The sequence below is a fragment of the Gavia stellata genome, unplaced genomic scaffold (assembly GCF_030936135.1).
Source record: "Gavia stellata isolate bGavSte3 unplaced genomic scaffold, bGavSte3.hap2 HAP2_SCAFFOLD_56, whole genome shotgun sequence".
Taxonomy (NCBI): domain Eukaryota; kingdom Metazoa; phylum Chordata; class Aves; order Gaviiformes; family Gaviidae; genus Gavia; species Gavia stellata.
The window spans coordinates 433,342-456,454 of record NW_026776552.1 but is presented as its reverse complement, the minus strand read 5'-3'; the positions used below and the strand labels follow the sequence as shown (position 1 = coordinate 456,454).

Here is a 23,113-nt window from a genome sequence, read left to right as displayed (position 1 = left end):
TCCTTCTTAGAGCAGTAGTCGATGCCCCCTGCCTGTCAGTGCCCCAAAAAAAGGCATTTGGACAGTGCCCTCCACATGCTTTAACTTTGGGTCAGCCCTCGACTGGTTGGGCAGTTGGACTAGATGATCATTGTAGGTCCCTTCCGACTGGAAATATTTCCTCTCCCCTCCCCTCCCCTTCTCCCCCCCCCCCCTCCCCTCCCTCCCCCCTCCTAATAAATAGTGTAATCCTCCTCAGGAAGAAAAAGGAGATAAAGGACCTGTTTGACCTTTCACTTACCATTTGAATCTCCGTCTTCAGAACTTTCTGCTATTTGGCAATCTGGCATTTCACTGTCCTCTCTTAGGTCTGAATGTTCAGAAAGCATGACACTCTTCTTTTCAGAAGCAGATTTAGCCACAAGGAGAACCCTCTCTCTTTCGTTTTCTGACCCAGATTTATTTTCATGCCCATTTTTCTGTCGTTCTTGAAGTACACTTCCATTTTCTTCCATAGAAGAATCCTGTGTGGACTCAACTTCCGTGCAATCCATGTTAGAAACATGTTCTTCTGGAGACTCTTCCACACTCTCTGCTTCATTTTGGTCTTCTGGAACTTTATTCTCTTTATTGAACTAAAATTTCCTCCTCTTTGCTGCGATACTTGAAGACGCTTTGTTCTTTCTGCGTTTCCTTTTTGACATCTCTACAAAAAGATATCAGCAAAAGTAAGCCAAAACCTTACCAAAACAGTTCTTCCTTCAAAATCCAGCATCCTCATCTTACTTGACTTACAAGGAAAATTATCAAAGGAGCTCAGGTAACATTGTCTGTCTCCCTACATATGTCTAGAGAAAGAGTTGCAAGTTAATGAGGTCAATTTGCTATTAGATTTTAAAAAGCCAGCTACAGAATTTCACTCACAAAACCATCAGCTTCAAGATTTTATGAGCAGAAAATTCTTACTTTATATAGGAAGTATTACCAGAAAGCAAAGTTATTAGGTGAAGTTGCTTACTGTCTTACTACGTGAACTAATATAGATGAACAGAAAAGCATTTGGAGACGAGCCCTTCTTCAAATCGGTTATAAAGCTGTAAACTTCAGAAGCTAAACACATGTTGGGCAGAGTTAAAGAGACAATTTTAAGGGAATATTTGCTGGAGAAAAATTTGCCTGTGAAGACTTACACCTCACACGCTTTCTGTTAACCTTGTTTAAAACAAACTTAGCATTTTTGCCTTCCAGAAAAACCCACCGTTCTTTGTATCGACGGAGTACTGCACAAAGCGCATGGGTGAAGTCAATGGCAAAATTCCTAGTCCTGTTATGGAGACCAGGAAAGTTCACACCATGTCATGCGTTTTAGCCGAAAGACACCCAAGTCCCTTTGTTCCTTCATGTCCTTTTCACAGGAAAAGTGAGGAAATAATTGTCTTTCCTTTACATATCTATTATTATTGCTCCCCTATTTTTCTGCCCTTTCCCCCTTCAGCTGGAAATCACACTAAGAGGTGGCATAGATTTTAGCATTTGAGGGCAGGGAAGGGAAAAATACTGTTTCTCATAACTAAAAGCTAGTTGAGTATTCAGAAACTGCCATGTACAACATTTTTGACTTCAAGAGAGAGCAATTTAGGAGCCGTTAAATGTCAGTTGGGTCATCAAGTCCAGTGTCTTACAATGTAAACCATCCACTGTACTTGAACTTCATAACTCTATCGAATGAATGACCTCTGGATTTATCTCACGTTTTGAAGCAAATTAAAAACACTGAACGCCTCTGGCACGAAGAACAAGGCATCACAGAAACCTGTTATGTCACAAAACCAGAGAAGGTATCAGTGACTTTAGCACCTTCTCCAGGAAAGTCTGAATAAAATGCAACTTGCCTTCAGAGCACGGTGTACTGGAATCTACAGGCGCTGCTGGCATCTTCATCTTTTCGTTACACTTTGGGTCTGTTTTCTCACAGCCAGGAACATAGTTCTGCTTTGGCATTACACGGTAGTAAGGCGGAGCATACTTTGAAGAGCTACAACCTTGCAATAAAGAACAGATAGCAAAGAATTGTGTCTTGCATTGTTGGTTACAAATACCGAGACAAGTCTTAAAATCATTAGCGTCAAAAACCATACCTCTTTTCTTGCGAGATTCTTGAATTTCTTTACAGCGTTGTTCAAAATCTTCATCCATTTCCTCTCTCACGATGGCATATGCAGTATCTCTCAAAGCACAAGCTCTGTGCCTAATGAGACGATCTGAAATTTTACAGTCAGAACTGAGTCTTTTCTACCAGCCGATGAAATCCTTTATTTTGATTACTTATCGAAAGATTTTGCTCTTTTCATAGATAGGTTCTGAAGGGTTATCTCAGTGAATATTTTCAGCATAACAACATAAAAGTTAATCATTAAAGCAAAAGCACTAGTTACTGATCAACACTTCTATCACAATTTCTTGTCCAAGTAGTTTAATGCTCCAACATTTACATCCTGGCAAGAAATGCTCTCTGTGGATGTTTAAAATGATCTAATTCCAAGTCTACTGTCCACAGACGACGTTTATCAATTTATACATTTTTAATTTTTCCAAATTAGGGATAAAAACACATTCTCACCTCCAGGGTCTTTATCTGGGTTGTACTGTAAAGCATTGCTGCAGATTAGATCGATGTCTTTTAGAAAATCTCCTGCAGTTAGGTACTGGTGCAAGTCAATCTTCGAGAGAACTGCCGAAAGGTCCATGGGCTGTTTAATAACTGCGTCATAATCAGGTACCTACAAATGAAATATGCGTGTTCAGAGATTTAACAGAGTATCTACCAACATTAATTATTTTAATAACGTAAAATAAAGGACTTCTTCAAAACCCCAAATATTTATGACACATCCAAAGATATGGAAATTAACCAGTTAGTTGCTTGAAAATAGAAGGGCTATTTCAACTGGCTTTGAAGAGACAGACCAGAAGAGGGAAAAACAAGAAGCAGGGAGGTCAGAAGCACGTGTGGGGCAGAGAAGGGAGCAGACACCCAGAGTGGGATTCATTTCACTTCGCTTCAGAAAATCACAGCAAAGAAAGCTTTCTCAGTAGAGTCACCCGAGATTCTCTTTGTTGTTGGCGGGAAGAAAAAGGTGCAGGAAGGCACCTTTGAAGTATCTGTCCTAGGCATCTACTTTTGCATGAGATAACCGGACCGAGAGGTGCCGATTTCTTTACTCAGACCATAAAAGGAGCCTAATGACTAGTATAGATGAGGACATCTAGGTTTGTTTAGGTTATTTACATCTCAGAAACTAGAAGTAAAGGGAAAGACAAGTCAGTGGATGTTTAGGGGAACAGGACTTTGCTGAAACGCAAAGCTCTATTAAAACGACAGCTGACTTCGAAGTATATGCCCCTGGCTTAGACTTATTCAATACATTACATGAGAAAAAAAAAAGACAGAAGCGTATGGGAAGAAGAAGAAACCACACAGCCCTTATGGTTGATCTTATACGCAGGAGCCCCAGATGAAACAGAGAATAGAATCTTAGAATTTATTTTAAAAACTGCTGTTCTTACTCCTGTTCTCACAGAAACTACTGACAGTCAATTAAAGAGCTTTAGGCTTTATTAAAACAGTCCTATAGATACTGTTTATAATTATAAAGAAAGAGATCTCTCTGCTTTTCAGTGCTGTAACATGCCTACATGTCAAAGCCTTTTCATGAGTGAACTGTGTTGGCAGTTGGTCTAACTGGCAGTTGGTCTAACTGGCAGTCGGTCTAGATGATCGTTATAGGTCCCTTCCAACTGAAATATTCTAAAGTTCTGAAGGCATTGCAGAAGGAACCCGGGGCTTTCAGTGAAACTCAAATAACAGACATTTGAGGGCCTCAAGGAGTCAGCAAAAGTAAAAGCAAACTTCCTGCTTCTTGAAAAATCAGAATAGTACGGTCCTAAAAACAGACAAACCTTCCTATAAAGAGCACACGAACTCTGAGAAATATAAACACGCAGAAATTATGAATACACCCAGATAAAATGGTATTACAGATCAACACTAATTTACCTCCTCTGGGTCGACAGGCTTTGTAAATGCTCTGAAACGTCTGTCACCGGCAAGTCTACGAGTCACATCCCTTAAGAAAATCCTCAGTTCACGCAATATATCCTCCTCCTGCTCCTCCAGCTGTCTTATTTCTTCCTCTGTCAGCTGTGGAGGCTTAGGCGGTGGTGCTACAGGCAGTACTTCCAATGTCTGCCAAGCTTAAAAGAATCAGAAACTTTTAGTCAATTTACGGTACTCAAATACAAGCCTATGAAAAATTATTGATAGAAAATTACCACCAAAGCAAATGCTGTAGAGCTGTTAACTTACAGTTAGCAAAGTTTTCTATGTAGAATATCCTCACCTGTCTTAGTTTTTGATGCAGGAGGTTTAGCAGTTTGATTTACAATTAAGTCCTCAAAAAATGTTCTTCTTTCTTCCTCATTAGGCAACTGGATTTTGAACACTTCATCATCATTAATAAACAATTCTTTTATCTAAAGCATGAGGAGAAAAGATATTTCAGATGTAAGGTCACACAAATTCATGTTCTGTTCCAAAAAGATGAGTGCCTTTCCAAATTAAACCGAATAATCACCTTGATAAGACAAACTGTGAAAAGGTATCTTCTTGGCCTTAAAAGGCTGGATTTTCATAGGTTAGCATGGCAAATTAAAGTATCTTCTCTAAAGAACACCTCTAGAGTTAAAGCTCAATGAAGGGACCCTATGATACACTGATAAAGTGCTGACATTCAGCACCTCCTAGACTGCTTATTTTGTATTTACCTGCCTTGCTGTCCTTTAGTTTGAATCTTTATGGCAGCTATCGAAGGAACAGGCAGGATTCAGGAGACAAGTGTGGGCTTTTTTGGTAAGGTGCTGTGGGTTTTTTTTAAATTAATTTAAATGAGGTGTCTAAAGCTGCACACTTCCAAGTTTTACTCCATTTTTCAATCTCTACTACCAGAAAGTATGGAAGGAATTTCAATACTTATTTTAGAAAGAATTTATTAACCGTAGAAGAATTTCTGTAGAAAGTTAAGCCCTTTCAAAGCATTTGATGATAAACACATCTAGGCAACCCCCTCTCTCCCCCCCAGTAAATGAGACAAAATAATCAGAGCAGCATATTCACATTTTGAACACCTTCCTTTAATGCACACTCTCAGATACCTAGAAAGCTAAGCACATACTCTTACTGAATTTTATTAAGAAATACAACTAAAAATAGATTTCCAAGTTACTTAAACAGAAGTTGGAACTTAGCTTTCTGATTTGTAAAGCTTTCACTGATATGAAGAAAGAAATTGAAATTTTTAATAAAGAATTTAAATTTGAAATTACATTCCATCATTAAGAGTGTGACCATCGTACTTTCTCTGTAAAACTATCTTTCACTTTTCAGTAAAAGTATCTTTTTCCCATGTACATTTCAAGCACCGTATATTCTTGACTAAGTACATACCTAACAATCTTGAAGTCACTAGAATTATTGTCTGAAGTAAATGTTTATGTCTGTCTAATGAGCATGAGTGTGTGAGAAGGGGGAAAAAGTTGGGTCAAAGTCAATCTCTTTACTCAGAAAACACTTTAGGCAAATGCTTTCAAGCATTGTTTTGTCTAAGCAAATTTTAAGAGACCTGGTTAGGGTGCCTGAGTAATAACAGTATGAATTTGCTTAAGAGTGCACAGTACTCCAACGTTTAAAGGATTTATAAATTAACAAAAAACTGACTAAAAAAAGTAAGAAAAGTATCAACAGAAATACCTCTTCTGGGAGATCTGCATTACACACATCAGATGTTGCAAGCAGCAAAACTGGAGCAAATGCTGGAATGTTCTGCAGTAGTGTTATAAAAGTAGCTCTCAATGTAGCTCCAGCAGCCTCCCACCACAAATGGATATGTGGAATATAAATGATACTTGGTGCTGTTCTTTGTGCTTCTCGCATCAACTGGTAAAATGAAAGCTTGGATAAGAAAACTAAACCATGTAGAACAGGCTAATAAATAACTACGTGTCAGTCAAACTGTCTTATGAAATAGGAGCACATGCAGCCAAAACATCAAAACGATCCAACAAAAAACAACTCCTTAACAATAAGGTAAAATTTTCACTTTACTCAAATATGGACATTGCTACACAGACAGAAACTGACCTGAATCTCTGCCTGATTTCAAAACTACTTAGGTTTAAGGTAATGCCTAAAGAGCCTTACAACTCAGCTGCTGTGGTGGTGTGCCTGAAAAAACAAGACTAACCCTTGAGCAAGATGTATTAGCCTGGGTAAATCACTACACGACTCTGACTGCACCATTTTCAATTCAGGGTGCGCACATATCCAAGTCACTCTGAAGCACAGTTTGAACAAGCAAAGACCTATGTGAAAAGATGAGGGCTGACACTGTGAAAGAAGCCTGGTTACAATTCATAACTTCACGTACATTTTATAAGAGGTGACCAGTCTGAATAGCTGCCTGAATAGCTAAATCACTCACAGCCTCTCATTATCAATCAGACCAGATTACGTGCTTCGGAAGACCACAAGCCATTGCCTACAGATGGTACCTCGATCACAGAAGAGGACATGCATCTACCACATGAGGGAAGCGGCAACAGTCCTTTCACATGACAAATTTCTCCGTGCACCCTTTCAGATTATCAATATTCAGGGAGTTCCTGTCACAAGATGGGAAGTGCACGTGGTATATCCGGGCAGTGACTAGACATGCTAGTTATATGACCGCAGGTGCAACCATCACATAACACAAAAGGAATTGTTCCTCTTATGTGACAAATGAGTCTCCAGTCATGTAACATGTCCATCCTTACTTGTAGAGCTCTCAAATGCTGCTACTAAAGGTGAAAATATTTTAATACAGTGATGTCAAACAATGAAAGGGATTTCCTGCCTAAAAGTAAAAAGGAAAACAGCACTAAATCTGCTTATATTTAATTTCTAGTATAAGAAAAACAAACGTAAGCGTTCCATGAATTTTAACGCTTTTCCTGCATATACTGCAGCAGTACAAGCTGTATAGGTATATATAAGAAAAGAAACACTTCTTTTCCCCAAAAGCTTGATTGCCTTACAAATATAATGAAAATGAAGGTTACAAAAAGTGCATGACAGGCAGTCAGGCTGCTGCAGAGCCATCTACTGGGAGCACAGATTCTTAAGCAGCAATGAAAACAACTTTCTGGATCCCACCGAGATGGGGAGGACTTCTTGCTATAAAGAGGGGTTTATTAGCAGCACCTCCCAGCTTCCCAAGCTGCTAGCAACATCCTCACTTTCCATTCCTTTGGAATGAAAGATACGGCCACATGTAACATCCTCATTTGGTATCATTTGATCTAGCAGAAAAGTGGCTTTTCAGACAGAAGTAAACCTAACAGCACATTCAAACCAGGCCACCTCCATTAACAATGAATTTTGCTTACTTTACTAGTTTATGAGATTAAAGAGAAACAAAGGTACCTGTGCACATGTTTCTTCCGATGATGTGATGCTAACAAACAGAACAGATAGGTCTAGTGTATAGACTGGAAACTTTTCCAGGGCATGTATTACTGCAGGTGCCAAATGAGAAGCTTGCCCGTATCCTGGCTCTCCAACTAGTAAGAACCGTGGCCTGCAAGATGTTGGCTGGTAATAAGCATTTCTAGAACAGGAAGAAGAAAACAAGTTTAAAAATGAGGTGATGAATAGGCACACAGAGGATAAGGTTTTTTCCTATACACCTTTCTTTCTTTTTTTTTTCCCTTTCGGTAAATACTCTCCATGTTCCAGCAAATAATAAGCTGGTCTGTGATCAGGAACACTGTCAAAGCCCATTTTCTTTTTAAAAAACTTGTACCATACCTCCCTTAAGAAATCCTGCCAATCCCCAGCATGTCTGCTGTTCCTTTGGCTGGGTTAAGTAACGGCTCTTAAATCATACAGGGGGACTGTCCAGCTAAATACACATGTGACAACTCATCAGTAACCCGATATGGGGGAGAATAACAACTCTATCTCTCAGCACACGCCTATCTGGATCTCCTCACTGCCCGTAGACACTGATTTTCAGTAGGTCTTGAGTTTAAGTAGCTGTGAGATCTCTGCATCTGTCTAGTTTAGCTGAAATTTGGCCATAGTTACTGGAGATAGTGGGAAGGAAGGAGTAGAACAACATTTCTAGAAAAAAATTAACGTGGGCACTGAAACACATTAGCTGTATCTGAAGAAGTACACAAATGGACTGGTTAAATTACAGCAGTACACTCAATATGTATTAAGATGTATATTTATTTTATTCAGTCATTCTAATGTTTCATCTTTGAATTGTCTATTAATTTCCTAGTAATCCTGCTTTACTATCATGAAACACATTGGTGAAGAGCATTCGTTTTTTTCCACCACAATACTATTGTACCTTTGCTGGCTGAAGTCAAAGATCTAGAGACCTAACCAAGCTCAGCAGGTCAGAAGATTTTCTGGACAGCGCAGCAATAGAAAGTGAGAAAAATAACTGACCCACCAGTGACGACAATAATCTGTTTTTTCAACTGTCAGCTTATATGACTTCCACATTAAAATGTTAAAAAGTTAACATAAACTTAGTCGGTTAAAGGTACAAAATGCAGACATTGTTTAAGTTTTTCTCACAGTGTTTTAACAAACCATTTCTCAGTTCTGTTTCTGCTACATAATTCGCTACTGGTTTAACAATCTTGGAAATTAGAAGGGCAAAAGATGTCTACACGAATCTGTAGGGTTTTTTTAGCTAAAAGGACAGGCAGCACGTTTCTTTGGTCTTGAGTCTTTCAAGGTTTGCCATGGATTAAATCAACACATTCTAATAGTCTGTGGACCACTTTGACTTAGGAAAAGAGGGCTGGGCCATTCAGTTTGATGGGTTATGGCAGTGTACTCCATTAGAACCTCAGTACCCAGCTGGATCTTCACGCTTACTTCTTGCAAATATTGATCACCCCCCCACACCCCTCCCCTCTACTTCTTCATCTACCACCCCTCACACCAAAACTGTTTACAGACACGGCCATCTTAATAATGCAAACATAAAGGGACAAATATGTACCTGCTAAAATTGAGGAATTTTTCCTTTTGTCTACCAGGCATTTCAGGAGTTGGCTTATCTTCAAAGATTGATGGTGATTCCTCATCACTGTCAATTGCATAATTTCTTAAAATATGATTTAAACTGTCTGAAAGACAAGAGAGGTTTGTTAACTTTCCTGAATAGTCCATAGCTTGCTCTCACATTAATACAGCTTCTAAATCAGTGCTGGAGACCCCTTATATTGTATTTCTTCATTTGAGGGCACATGCAGAATGTTATTTTCTGAAGAGTTTATCCTACCACAGATCTAAGGAGATTGCACAAGTCTCTACAAAGCTGTCCTACATCACATGATTTGCATAAGGTATTCTCTCTCTGTTGGTGAAAACAACAGGAGGTTTCTTCCTTAGAATAAAGATGATTAGGAACTTCTGTAGTTCCTAGGCACCTGAAGAACCCAACAAGGCCACTTCCTTCTGGAGCAGGTTCCCCCACTGGATGTGGGGAAATTAAGTGAACGTGGTGGCCACAGACTTCCCTTTGTCTAGGACTAGTGAGTCAGAATATACAGACCAACACATCTTCTAAATAAGGCTCCTCAAAGATCCCCGAAGGAAGAGATCATGAAAGGCCAACAACGGAGACGGGATGCAATTACCAATCCCTTAGCCTCTCTGCTTTTATATTGTTGGTGGGTTTCTGCCTCTTTCACCAATGCAAACAATTTACCAGCTCTACTGGGAGTAATACTGATAGGATATTCTCCAGGGATTAGGATAGTAACTAACTATTCATGGATCTCCGTTAATCAGGAGTGCAGCGAGTTTATCAATTTATTTGCTGTCACCAACCGACAGACAACTTGGTCAGGGTTGATGCAGTCAGGAGTGTGAGCTCACATATGCTATGCAAGCCCAGCCCCAGAGTATACGTTACTGAAACATTCTGATCTCATGTGCAGGCGTACAGTGTGATCCACAAACATTCAAATTAGGAGACTATGGTTAAAAATCACGATAGCTGTAACAATATTTAGCTTAAACCACTTATAGTTGTATTGTGGTTCTGACATTCTTCACAGGAATTAGAAGCATTCATGTAAAAATGCCCTCTCCCCCCATTTAAACATTTATTTTGAAAGAGGTGCCTCACACATTAAACCTTAAATCCATCTCTATGAATGATAAACACGATATTAGCTACTGTGAGAAACAGGGTGCTCTAGGAGAGAATGCATAGTTCTCTCCTATGTATTGCGAGTCATTCACAGCTCCCATCCAGCACTTCAGTTTAGAATCCAGAATAAAAACTATGCACGATATTCCTGAAATAAAGGCGTGCATGTGCATATTATAAAATCCTACTGTCATTATGGCTGAGAGGTTTCTGTACGTTGATTGCACAAATCGGAAGTTTTTGCTTTGGCAGAAGTTTAAAGAAGCAGCTACTATTGTTATACCTTGCTGTTGGCCCTTCTTTAGAGCAAGCTCTGCGTGGGGAAATACTCTCTGCAAGGCTTGTAAAATTCTTGCTAGTGTGTTTTCAAGCAGTGGTTTTGAAATAGGTGATAGTGCTCGCCCAGGTGAAGCCACAGCCCTCCGTGAAGCTGGAACAGTCTTCTGCATAGCCATGACAAAATCCTTCGCTGTTATTTTAATAGAAGCAATATCTAACTGCAGTTTCTCACTGCTTTTGTATATTTGAGGATAGCGGCGGCGCAGAGCACAGAGGGCAGCTTCAGCACATAAGCATTTAATATCAGCACCACAGTATCCTAATAAACAAAACAAGAATCAAATGTTATGTCAGTCTCAGGCAACACAGAAGTCAAGGCCAAGGTTTCCAAAGTGCAACACTGAAAGACTTTGTATGCAGCTAAAAATTAACAGGCTAAGAGATAATCCAAAGCATTACTGAACTGCAGAGAAGTTTTGTTATGTGGCTCACAGCCTGATACCCTGCGCTTATGAAGTGGCCTCCTAATCAGAACTTTAGTCCTGAGGAAGATGCCCCAAAGCTCTTTAATGTTCTGAGAGACAAGAAGAAAATTAAAAGAAAAGAAGCATCTAACTTTGTTTGCTCCCAAGGCGTGTCAGCTGCCTCACTCTGCAGCAAGGCACAAGAGCTCGGGTGCTGCCTGGTACAAGCTCAGATTCCTTAGGACTCAGTCACGTGCAGGGACTGACTTTGTTTTCAAACTTACCAACACATTTTTCAGCTAGCTCTTCAAGAAACATGTCCAGTGGCTTAGGGGTCCAGTCTCGTGTGTGAATCTTGAAAATATCTTTTCTAGCCTGGAAACAAAATGGTTGCATTTTGGTTTGTCCTAAGTTTTCTCTTAAAAATAAAAAACAAAACACAAAACCACCTCACATTAATAAAAATACTTTTTCTCTCCAATTCAGCAAAATCTCATGCTGACAGGCTCATTAGTTCATCAAATTTGGTTTTCTGCCAGTTCATTCAAGGAAGACAGTCCTAGCACTACCTTTCAAATTGCTACAGTTACTACGAAGAACAATAATTATGACTCAAACTCCTGTCATTGATCCAGAAAATGTCAAATGTTGCCTGTCTTCGTGTCTGATCTTAGCAAGACTTTCATTTAAGTATTTCCTGGTACACAGATTAATTATGGCAGATTTCTAGAATTCTTCCACAGTAGGGAACTGTGTATTATATCCATTTCATGGCACCTCCTCTCCTGTTCCTGAAAGCAGATAGAAACTGGAGGCAAATGTGTGTGTTAACTACACTGCTCAGTGCACTTTTATTAGCCTTCACTCCAATAAGCATTTTATCCTTTTTCCAAAAAGTGCTACTAAAAGAAAAAGCAATTCAGCGGTAGCCAGAGAAAAACCACAAAAACAGGGTTCCAGTTTTGCACACGATCGTCCCCCCAATATGTTTTTGTTGCTATATACCTATTTTTTCATTGCTTAGCTATTGCCATTGAACTAGAAGCTTCCCAAGCCCTGCACCTGTGCAGTGTACTTCACATCTTTGTCCAAGTCGCTGCTAACGAGTACCAGTAAGAATGTCAGATCCCCAAATACTTATAGGTAACGCCCAGGATACCCAGCCTGGGAACAGTCCAACACAGGTACGTCCACTATCCATTCGTAAACCAAGAACTGAGAGCAAGAGTGCTTCAGGGTGAAAGTGCCTAATTGGATTAAATAAGTAAGCAAACATGAACCGCTTTGGGAATGAAAAATCTTAAGTTGCTCCAGCACCAGCCTTGGTAAAAGTTGTTGTTAGCAAAAAGGAATTCTTGCGTGCACACCATTTCTGTCATTTTCCAGATGAGATAGCAGTAATTTATAGCTAATTCAGACATTGATCCTTACTTAAACATTTCGGTGACTAGCAGCATCCCCTTTTCTTGGCTGGTCACAGTGAAACCAAAATTAATTCTAGAACTACCTACTTGTTGAAATCATCTTAGTCATATATATTCAGTACCAGATCTGCCCTCCACAGCACAACGCAGTTCTCTCCAGACATCACTCTTTTGTCCAAGTTGTACAACACTGATTTCGACTTTAACTGCTCCGGGATACTGCACTGTTATGTGATTTTGTTGCAAAGAGGGACTTTGCCACATTAGCATTAGGGTTGAGTTTAAGTTCTGACCTCTTTATTTGGCAGGCTGAAGAGGAACTCTCGATCAAACCGTCCGGGTCTTCGTAAAGCAGGATCTATAGAATCCAGCCTGTTGGTGGCTCCAATTACCACAATCTCTCCTCTGCTGTCTAACCCATCCATAAGTGCCAGAAGTGTTGATACAATAGAGCTAACAGAAAAATATAATTTTCATTCACTGGTTTAGTAAATTTTGTTACGTTTTACATGACCTTCTCCAATGACCACTCAAAAAGGACAAGCTTTTATTGATGAGATGCTCCTTACTGAAAGACTCGTTTTGAGACATAAAAAACCAGACAAGGTAACACAGGTCTTGTGCTGCTATCAAGCTTAGTGAATTGTTTTCAATTATTGTTTAAAAACCATCTGAAGTTTAGTAGCATTGAATTACTAGTTTTCAGGACAAATGAATGTGTCACATGAAGTTAAATAGGTTGTGGTCTTCTTTTCACAAAGATCAAGCAGCTTCTATGTAGGTACAAAAAATGTACTACCTATGGATTTCGTCTTGTTCACAGGACCGCACAGGAGCAAGACCATCTATCTCATCAAAGAAAATAATTGAAGGTCGCATCTGGTAGGCCTAGAATGAAAACACAGGAATACTGACATAAGTAAACCAGCACAATTTTGAAGAGAAAAACGTCATGGTTGGAAAGTCACTGGAGCTAGATTTTTCCAGCTAGCATCAGGGATCTCTACTAATTGAGCTAACGGAGTAAGTGGCATGAGTAACAGAAGACAGCAGCTATGTCAACCCACTGAGACTGGGTGACAGGAAACAAATCATACCAGTAGTTTTTACAGCTATTTGGCAACCACCGAGAACAGAGCCAGGACTTAATTCAATTACAGGTTCTGGAAGCAAGCTTCTGTTATGAATTTAAATGACCATGCTTGCAGCCTGCATCTGTTTCCCTCTGATCTAAAGCCACCGTCTCTTGCCTCTTGAAACCTTTTTTGTGGCTGTTTGATGTTTTTTTTTTGGGGGGGGGGGGGGTGTTGCTTTGTGAGGTTCTCTCATTTGTTTTATTAATCTTTCCCAATACATCTCAAGATTTCAAGCCCCTAAAAAACCCACTGAAAAAAGAAACACTGACAATCCCGTTTCAGTGGAAGGAACTGACAAAACCCAAAAAAGAGTGAGTTCTTAAAAATATTGACCACAGAAAACTACAGTTACAACTCGGACAGAACACGTGGCACGTTTCCACCTTACCTGATCAAACAATAAACGAAGCTGTCGTTCAGATTCCCCCGCCCATTTACTGAGGCAGTCGGCACCTTTTCTCATAAAAAAGGCTATTCTCCTGTCACCTTGGCTACATTCATTAGCAAGTGCACGAGCAACCAGTGTCTTCCCAGTCCCTGGAGGGCCATAGAAGAGACAGCCTCTGCAATTAAAAATACCAAAGATTCACATAAGAAAAAAACATCATGGCAAAGTACCTATTACAACCCTCATCCCTACAACACACAACTCTTCTCTCTAGCTTACACTTGACGTGTAAGAGAGCGGTAACAGCTGAAGCGTGAGAAAAGTCAAACCAGATGGAAGTTTTGTGTTCCTACACAACTCAACAAGGCAGTAAACAACATGAATAAAGAGGATCATGCAGATGTACAGAACCTTGAGAAATGATCGTAGTGTCCCAGAACAACACTTCCAAAACTGCTGACAAACTAACAGGGGTGGTTACAGCACAGTGGAGCCAAACAAGAACAAACTTCAGCACAGAATCTAAGACTGGGCTAACTTATGAATCACCAGTTCATTCTTCAATGATACATGGCACATTCATTCTTGTTTTCACAAAAGGCAAGATTTGATAGTAAAGCATTTAATTCTCCCGTAAAAAGCTTTAAGTTAGTGGACTTGGTCTCCCATTGCTGATGATAAATGAGGAGGAAGTCTGAAGCTGGGATATATAAATATAGCCATCAGATAAATATAGCCATCAGATAAATATAGCCATCAGCTAGAAAAGCCAATACACTGCTGTTTCAAAAAGAATTTAAATGAATAAAGAAGCAAAACACAGATTTTGTTGTCGTTCTTTGTAATACTTTTAAAGTTACTGAAAGCAAAGGATTAAAAGTCGTATTTCAATATACCATGATTGAGTTTTGCTGACCAAGAATATGTAAAGCTAACTAATAATTTCATTTCATAACTAAGTACAACAAACGCTGCAAGGTTCTAGTTGCAAGTCCTATCAATTGTAAACTTGATACTTGAGCACTTGAAAAAAAAGAGAGTCGGTGGGAGAGACAACTGGACTTCCAAGAAACAAATTACAGTTGACTACCAGTAGGTAATTCCTTCTTCCTGCTTATAAACTAATGAAGTTGACTTGTACGTAGAACTCAAAACAAAAACACTCCAACCCTGCCTTTTAAAGGCAAGACACTTTCAAAGTATATTCTCCCCACACAGTACATCTTTGATCCTACATATATTCTGGATTCTATCCATTTTTAAGAAATTACTTTTTACTACTGCTAAAAAACCCCATCAACACTCCTGAAAATTTTGAAGCATGGAAACATATTGATACCTCAGTTGAATATTCTCATGAAAATGGGTGACCAGCAGGTCGAGGGAGGTGATTCTTCCCCTCTACTTCACTCTCATGAGACCCCCCCTGGAGTACTGCGTTCAGCTCTGGGGCCCCCCACGTAAGGACAGGGACCTGTTGGCGCAAGTCCAGAGGAGGACCACAAAGATGATCAGAGGGCTGGAGCACCTCTCCTATGAAGACAGGCTGAGAGAGTTGGCATTGTTCAGCCTGGAGAAGTGAAGGCTCCGGGGAGACCTTAGAGCAGCCTTCCAGTACCCAAAAGGGGCCTACAGGAAAGCTGGAGAGGGACTTTTTGCAAGGGCATGTAGTGACAGGACAAGGGGTAATGGCTTTAAAACTGAAAGAGGGTGGATTGAGATCAGCTATAAGGAAGAAATTCTTCACCATGTGGCTGGTGAGGCACTGGAACAGGTTGCCCAGAGAAGCTGTGGACGCCCCAACCCTGGAAGTGTTCAAGGCCAGGTTGTATGGGGCTTTGAGCAACCTGCTCTAGTGGAAGGTGTCCCTGCCCATGGAAGAGGGTTGGAACTGGATGATCTTTAAGGTCCCTTCCAACCCAAACCATTCTATGATTCTATGAAACAATGTCTGTTACCTTGGAGGTTGAATTTTGAATCGCTCAAAGACTTCTGGGTAAAGCAAAGGAAAAACGACCATCTCTTTTAAAGCTGAAATGTGGTCAGAAAGACCACCCACACCATCAAACCGTACCTAAAGAGAAATTCAAAAGAACACATTTTATATGTTAAAGAAAGCTGCAACCTTGATAAGGTTCCATCAGAAATTGTATGTCAGCACAAAGGAAATGCTCTGGGCAATTTTCAAACTGCTTGAGAGAAAATTGTAAACCAAGGTAGCTGTAGACAGCACGTTATTGAAAGCTTTCATAAACACTGGAAACATCTCACTGACACAATGAACTAAAAATACTTACTGAACAATCTGTTTGCATTGGATCAACGTCAGCCAGACGTGCTCCAATTTTCATTCGATCCTTGTGAATTCCCTTCAAATCGTCTTTCCGAAAGTTTAGTGGAAGACACCTGATTTGAATTAAGGAGAAAGAGAAAAGCGCTTTCTAACTTACGATGCAGCTAGAAGGTTTTTGCTTTTATAACAATGGCAAGTGAATGCAGAAAACCTTACAAATGAGCTTAAACTTCCTAAATAGTTAAATACGTGTTCAAATTGTTTTCTATTTAATGTCTGTGAGTAAATAAAGGAAAAAGGTCACTGCAGGCATTAAACTGGGTTTACTTCAACAACTCTTAGCACTTACGAATAGCCACACCAGTCAACACAGCACATACATGAATGCAAGCTCTCACTACTTAAAAATTAGATCAAATGTTCAAGGTTTTTATAGATTTAAGAACAAGCATTTGAGATTTGCAAAAATACACTGTTTTCAGGTTTATTTTCCCTCTCGGTGAGCACAGTAAAAAAAATCCATTTAAGCAAGAGAAAAATAAGAATTCTAAAGATCATAGTAAGACAACAGAAAGAAATTATGGCAGTTTATAATAGCACTTAAGTTGTTCTGCATGACAGCATTAAGTAATTTTCAGTTCACAGCCTTCCTCAGACAACAGGCTGCTTGTTCTTCTCTTAACAGACAGGCAGAAACACTGGGACTACTTCACTTTGGCTTTATCCAACTTTCCTCAGTATCTTAACTCAACCAAGCATTATAAGAACATTCATAAGCATGGAAGAAAAGTTAATTAAAAGTGAAGGCAGTTCTGATGCTAAGAAAATTCATTTAGAGGGCAAGTACATAAAAGATGCTCTGGTATGAAGACCTCTCTGCAACTGGCAATCCCAAAACAGAGACACCAGTGGCAAATTTCAACATTGGCTGTGCCCAAATTCTTTACACATGAAACACCTTCCAAATACATCCTCCCGCACATGCTCTCAGACCTGGAAGTCTTAAGCAGCCACAAGCACCTATTTCCAAAAAACAGGTTAAACAGTTTTGCTGCGAAGTACAAAGCCCCACACCTTACACAAATCAATGTATTAACAATAATTCACAGAATCACAGAATCACAGAATCACTACGGTTGGAAAAGACCTGTAAGATCATCAAGTCCAACCTGGAAAAAAAAAAAAAAACAAAAAAAAAAAACCACACACAAACAACCCACGCAAGCCAACCACCACACAACAACAACAAGGCACAACACACCAAAAACCAACCCACCCAACACCACACAGCACCATGTCCATCAAGCTACATCCCACAATGCCACATCCACACGCTCCTTGAATACCTCCAGGGAGGGTGACTCTACCACCTCCCTGGGCAGCCTATTCCAATGTTTCACTACTCTCTCGGTAAAGAACTTTTTCCTAATATCTAGCCTGAACCTCCCCTGGCGCAACTTGAGGCCATTTCCTCTAGTCCTGTCACTAGTCACTTGGGAGAAGAGACCAACACCCACCTCTCTGCAACCCCCTTTCAGGTAGCTGTAGAGAGCAATGAGGTCTCCCCTCAGCCTCCTCTTCTCCAGGCTAAACAACCCCAGCTCCCTCAGCCGCTCCTCATAAGACTTGTGTTCCAGACCCCTCACCAGCTTCGTCGCCCTTCTCTGGACACGCTCCAGCACCTCAATGTCTTTCTTGTAGTGAGGGGCCCAAAACTGAACACAGTATTCGAGGTGCGGCCTCACCAGCACCGAGTACAGAGGCATGATTACCTCCCTGCTCCTGCTGGCCACACCATTTCTGATACAAGCCAGGATGCCGTTGGCCTTCTTGGCCACCTGGGCACACTGCTGGCTCATATTCAGCCGGGTGTCGATCAACACCCCCAGGTCCTTTTCTGCGGGGGAGCTTTCCAGCCACTCATCCCCAAGCCTGTAGCGTTGCCTGGGGTTGTTGTGGCCCAAGTGTAGAACCCAGCACTTGGCCTTACTGAACTTCATCCGGTTGGCCTCAGCCCATCGATCCAGCCTGTCCAGATCCCTCTGCAGAGCCTTCCTACCCTCAAGCAGATCAACACTCCCTCCCAACTTGGTGTCGTCTGCAAACTTGCTGAGGGAGCACTCTATCCCCTCATCCAGATCATCAATGAAGACATTAAACAAGACCGGTCCCAAAACTGAGCCCTGGGGGACTCCGCTTGTGACCGGCCGCCAGCTGGATTTCACCCCATTCACTACAACTCTCTGGGCTCGGCCATCCAGCCAGTTTTTTACCCAGCGAAGAGTGTACCTGTCTAAACCACGGGCCGCCAGCTTCTCTAGGAGAATACTGTGGGGAACAGTGTCAAAGGCTTTGCTGAAGTCCAGGTAGACAACATCAACAGCCTTCCCCTCGTCCACTAGGCGGGTCACCTGGTCATAGAAGGAGATCAGGTTGGTCAAGCAGGACCTGCCTTTCATGAACCCGTGCTGGCTTGGCCTGATCCCTTGGGTATTCTGCACGTGTCCCGTGAGCGCCCTCAAGATGAGCCTCTCCATAACCTTCCCCGGCACCGAGGTCAGGCTGACAGGCCTGTAGTTCCCCGGATCCTCCTTCCGACCCTTCTTGTAGATGGGCGTCACGTTGGCAAGCCTCCAGTCATCCGGGACCTCCCCCGTTGACCAGGACTGTTGATAAATGATGGAGAGCGGCTTGGCAAGCTCCTCCGCCAGCTCCCTCAGCACCCTTGGGTGGATGCCATCAGGCCCTATAGACTTATGAGTCTCCAGGTGGCATAGCAGGTCGTTAACTGCTTCCTCCTGGATCATGGGGAGCCTATTTTGCTCTCCATCCCTGTCATCGAGCTCAGGGAGACGGATACCCTGAGGATACCTGGTGTGGCTGTTAAAGACTGAGGCGAAGAAGGCATTAAGTACCTCAGCCTTTTCCTCATCCTTCGTGACAATGTTCCCCACCGCATCCAGTAGAGGATGGAGATCCTCCTTGGCCCCCTTTTTGTTGTTAATGTATTTATAGAAGCTTTTTTTGTTGTCCCTCACGACCGTGGCCAGGTTGAGCTCTAGCTGGGCTTTCGCCTTCCTAATTCCCTCCCTGCATGACCTAACGAGGTCCTTGTATTCCTCTTCACTTGCCTGCCCCTTTTTCCAGAGGTGGTAAGTTCTCTTTTTTTCCCCGAGCCTCAGCATAAGCTCCTTGTTCAGCCAGGCCGGCCGTCTTCCCCGCCGGCTCTTCTTACGGCACAGGGGCACTGCCTGCTCCTGCGAGCAGGACATACCAGTGCAGGCAGAGGACGAGGAGGAGACCCTACCTGATCAACGACCACGGAATGTTAGCAGAGGTTGCCAGTAACAACCCAGAAGTTCCAAGCTGCACCACCCTGTTGGAACTCTACTATGGAAGGCACCTGCAGCCCAGCAGTTGTCACACGGATGTACCGTATACGTAAGGGCACGTAGGGAAGTCTCAGCCTGACCACTGAATACATTTAGCTCTTGCTGCCAGGAATAACAATACCTTTTTCTGTTGTCAAAAGAAGGAGAAAGTCCCTAGCCAATATTATGCCATAGCAGAAAGGCTTGCTAGTAAGGCTCATTTTAGTAGCTTTGTAAGATCATGAAAAAAACCCACTTACTTTGTTATAAGTTTGTCGAACAAAACAGATTGATTTGTAATGGTGTAACGACTTTGTTGAAGTCTGCAGCTTCAGCGGACCTCCAAATCCCCGTTTTCTTCATGGACTTGTTGTGCAGCTTTTGCATCAGCTCCGGTCTTCAGTGTTCTGGTGACTACAATGCATTAATGTATAAAATATTTTGAGACAGAAAATACGTTAGTCCCTTTATTTCACCGTTGCTCTAGTAAAATGTAAAAAAATCTGCAGTGGCTTGATTTTTTCTTTAAATACTGAATTGGAAGTTATTGTCATCACCACAGCATTCAACTTAAATTAATTATGTTTAAACTACCTACCTAAAAGCATGACTTGTATAGCAATTTTTTAATAGACTGGGAAGCCAATCTGATGAAAACAAACACGCAGCTTTTGTTCCATGCAGGAAGCAAGTTCATTCCAGTTACTTCTTTCTGGAAAAGTGAAAGCAACAAATACCTCTCTCTAAGGTGTTTTTACTCCATTCATGTCAAATTGTATCGAATAGTTTTTTTAAAAAAATATTTATGTGGGAAGTCTCTTCTTAAGATGCGTGGTTTTAGTCCATTGTTTAAGCATGCATCACTCATTTTCTGCATCCTGACACAAAAGCTCTAGAAGATAAGAAACGTCTCAAGATAAACTCCCAAATAGCAAAGAACTCAAACGCTTGCCTGCTTTAAAAACGATCTGCCCAGTATTTACCACACAGCATCCTTTGCCACGGGTCTGTTACTTGCACTATCATTAAAACAGTTAAGAGAGGTCAGTGAGGAAGTAGTGCACAATTAGAACTTGAATTACTACACACAAAGCGCATTTCAGGCCCCTTCCTGCGTTCAGCCCATCCATGGCTGGCAGGACGCTGCCTGGAAATAACACATTTTCCCAGCTGCCAGCAAGCAGCCTCACAGCACCAAGCCTGCTTGTGTACTCAGCACAGTGATTCAGTTCCAAGGTGAATCACTGAACTTCAGTGACACCTTCCCCACATCAGCGGGTTTGTGCGCCTCATGACTGAATTACTTTTTAACTCAAATATTACCTCCTATTTGCAAGAACGATTTTCAATTAATTTGTGTCCTGCAGACTCCAGAAAATCCGTGTCACAAAGAAACCTGAGCTAAGGAACAGATTCTCAGGCACTAGTGCCTAAGAGCAGGCTGGAATTCAAGCTGTGTTCTCCCCAAGCCTGACAGGAATTAATAGCATATCCTTCTATTCTCACCTACCTCTTTCCTAAAACTCGTAGGAAATTCACTATCTTTTCACTATCTATTTTCACAACTTCAGCTGCTTTGGGTTGATAAGTTCAGCAGTTTTTGTGGCCAAGTTAAATAGATGGAGTGACCAAACACAATCCTTCTCAGAAACCAGAGTAAAAAGGAATCCTAGGGAGTTACCACTACTTACCTTCTTTATATTCTTCCTTTTTTTTGGTCTGACTTTGGCTTTGCCAACCGCCTACATTAAGAAAGAGAACAGAGGAGAGAAAGAAGAAAAGAATTATTGTGTTAGAATATTGTATAGAAGTCTTGTATTGTACTGTTCCCCATCAAGACTAGGAAACCTGACCAAGTTTGTAATCCAGTGCTCCACATCATGCAAAGAAAAGCCTGTGGACCACACTGAGGATTCAGGTCCCAAGTCTGCTGCGTACCATATGCAGACAGTTCGGTAAGGACGCAACTTTCCTAACCGGCTAATCTTGAAGTCTCAATAGTGCAAATAACATCTCAGTAACCAAAGCGGAGGAGAGATCTCAAAGGAGTTGGGAAAAGATGCACGTTTTTTATACAAGCAGAAGACTTTTACTAAGAAGAGTGATTCTGGTTCTAAGACACTGACACTGACATTAACATAATCATACTGCCCCGCACATTTTTAGCTGTAGATTTATCATGACATGACTCATTGTGCATGCTTTCACTTTTCCTTTTAATTCTATGAATTGAACAGGGATTGGACATCTAGAAATACAATACCTCGTAAAGTGTCTTCCATTGACATTTTCACTTAATATTTCCATGCTTTTGTCAAAGCTAGAGTCTGAACAGGGCGGCATGTTTTTTCTCATTGATTTCAAACAGTGTCCACTGAAGCATTCAATTTTGCCAGAGGAAAATTCCTAGGGAAAGAAAGAAGGAAATAAGAACATATTAATCTGAACCATGTATGTTGAGCTAAGAAGGGAATTCTCCCTCCTTTAGGCAAGTTTATTCTGTAAGTCTCATGACTTGATAGTGGTGCAACTCATGGCAGGTAAGCCTTGAACCACTTCGGCACCAAGAAGTAGCCCTCAGAAAAAAAACCCAGCCAACCAGCTTTCAAAGCTAAAGCTCCTCTCCGCCACACCTTTCTTGTGGACAACTTGAGCTTAATAGCCTTTGAAAAAATTATTGCGGCAAAACCTTTCAGATAAACTTAGTGTTTCATGAAAAAACCCCCACCTTTTATTTCAACATTGGTTCAGAGAAGCAGCCAAGCTTGACCTTGCATGTCCTGGGATTAAAATCTAGTTAGGAGAGTTTTTCTCCTCTTTCCGTTCCATTTGTGACCTCATTTGGAGGGATATTAAAAGATTTCCTTCAGGAGGATGGCATTTATCCACAGGAAGCCAAAGGGAACTCAAGATACACTTCTTTTATTACCATTGATCTTGTTCACATTGGTATTTCTGCAAGGAGGATGAGTACTATCACTTCTACTATGTGAGGAAAGCTGTGATGACCATGAGAGGTGGCTTGTTCAATTTACAACCCAAGGTTTCATTAGGAATACCCCAAACTACATCTCACACTGAAAAAGGCAGAAAAACGACCAGATTCTTCTACTTCTTGACACTAACTTTACCAAGAGGTACTTCCATTAGTAGTTGATGGAGATGGTGACAGAAGCGTGAAGAATGTCACTACAGGAGGGCAGTGATGCATGCGTAAGGCCCATGCAGGGCCATGCAATGAGAGCTGTGGCCACCTGCTGCTGAGGGGTCAGCCCTGAGCCACAGAGCTGGGCAATCCTGTAACTGTCTGACGGTCTTCTCCTCAGTCAACCTTGAACAAGTCATCCCCACCGTTCACCTGACAACTTCTCATGATAAGACAGACCTTTTGCACGAGGAGGATTTCCATCACCTTTCCTTCATGGCTCGTTTTAAGGAGCACCTCCCTTCCAGCAGTCCTCTGGGCTGGTGGAGCAAGGCCTCATGAGACGCCTCCCGT

The 23,113-nt window shown here is 41.4% G+C and overlaps 1 pseudogene; it reads right to left on the bottom strand.

The window, feature by feature from the left end:
• Window positions 1-272: 272 nt before the first annotated feature.
• Window positions 273-21,957, bottom strand: LOC132321096 (ATPase family AAA domain-containing protein 2-like; annotated as a pseudogene).
• Window positions 21,958-23,113: the final 1,156 nt, after the last annotated feature.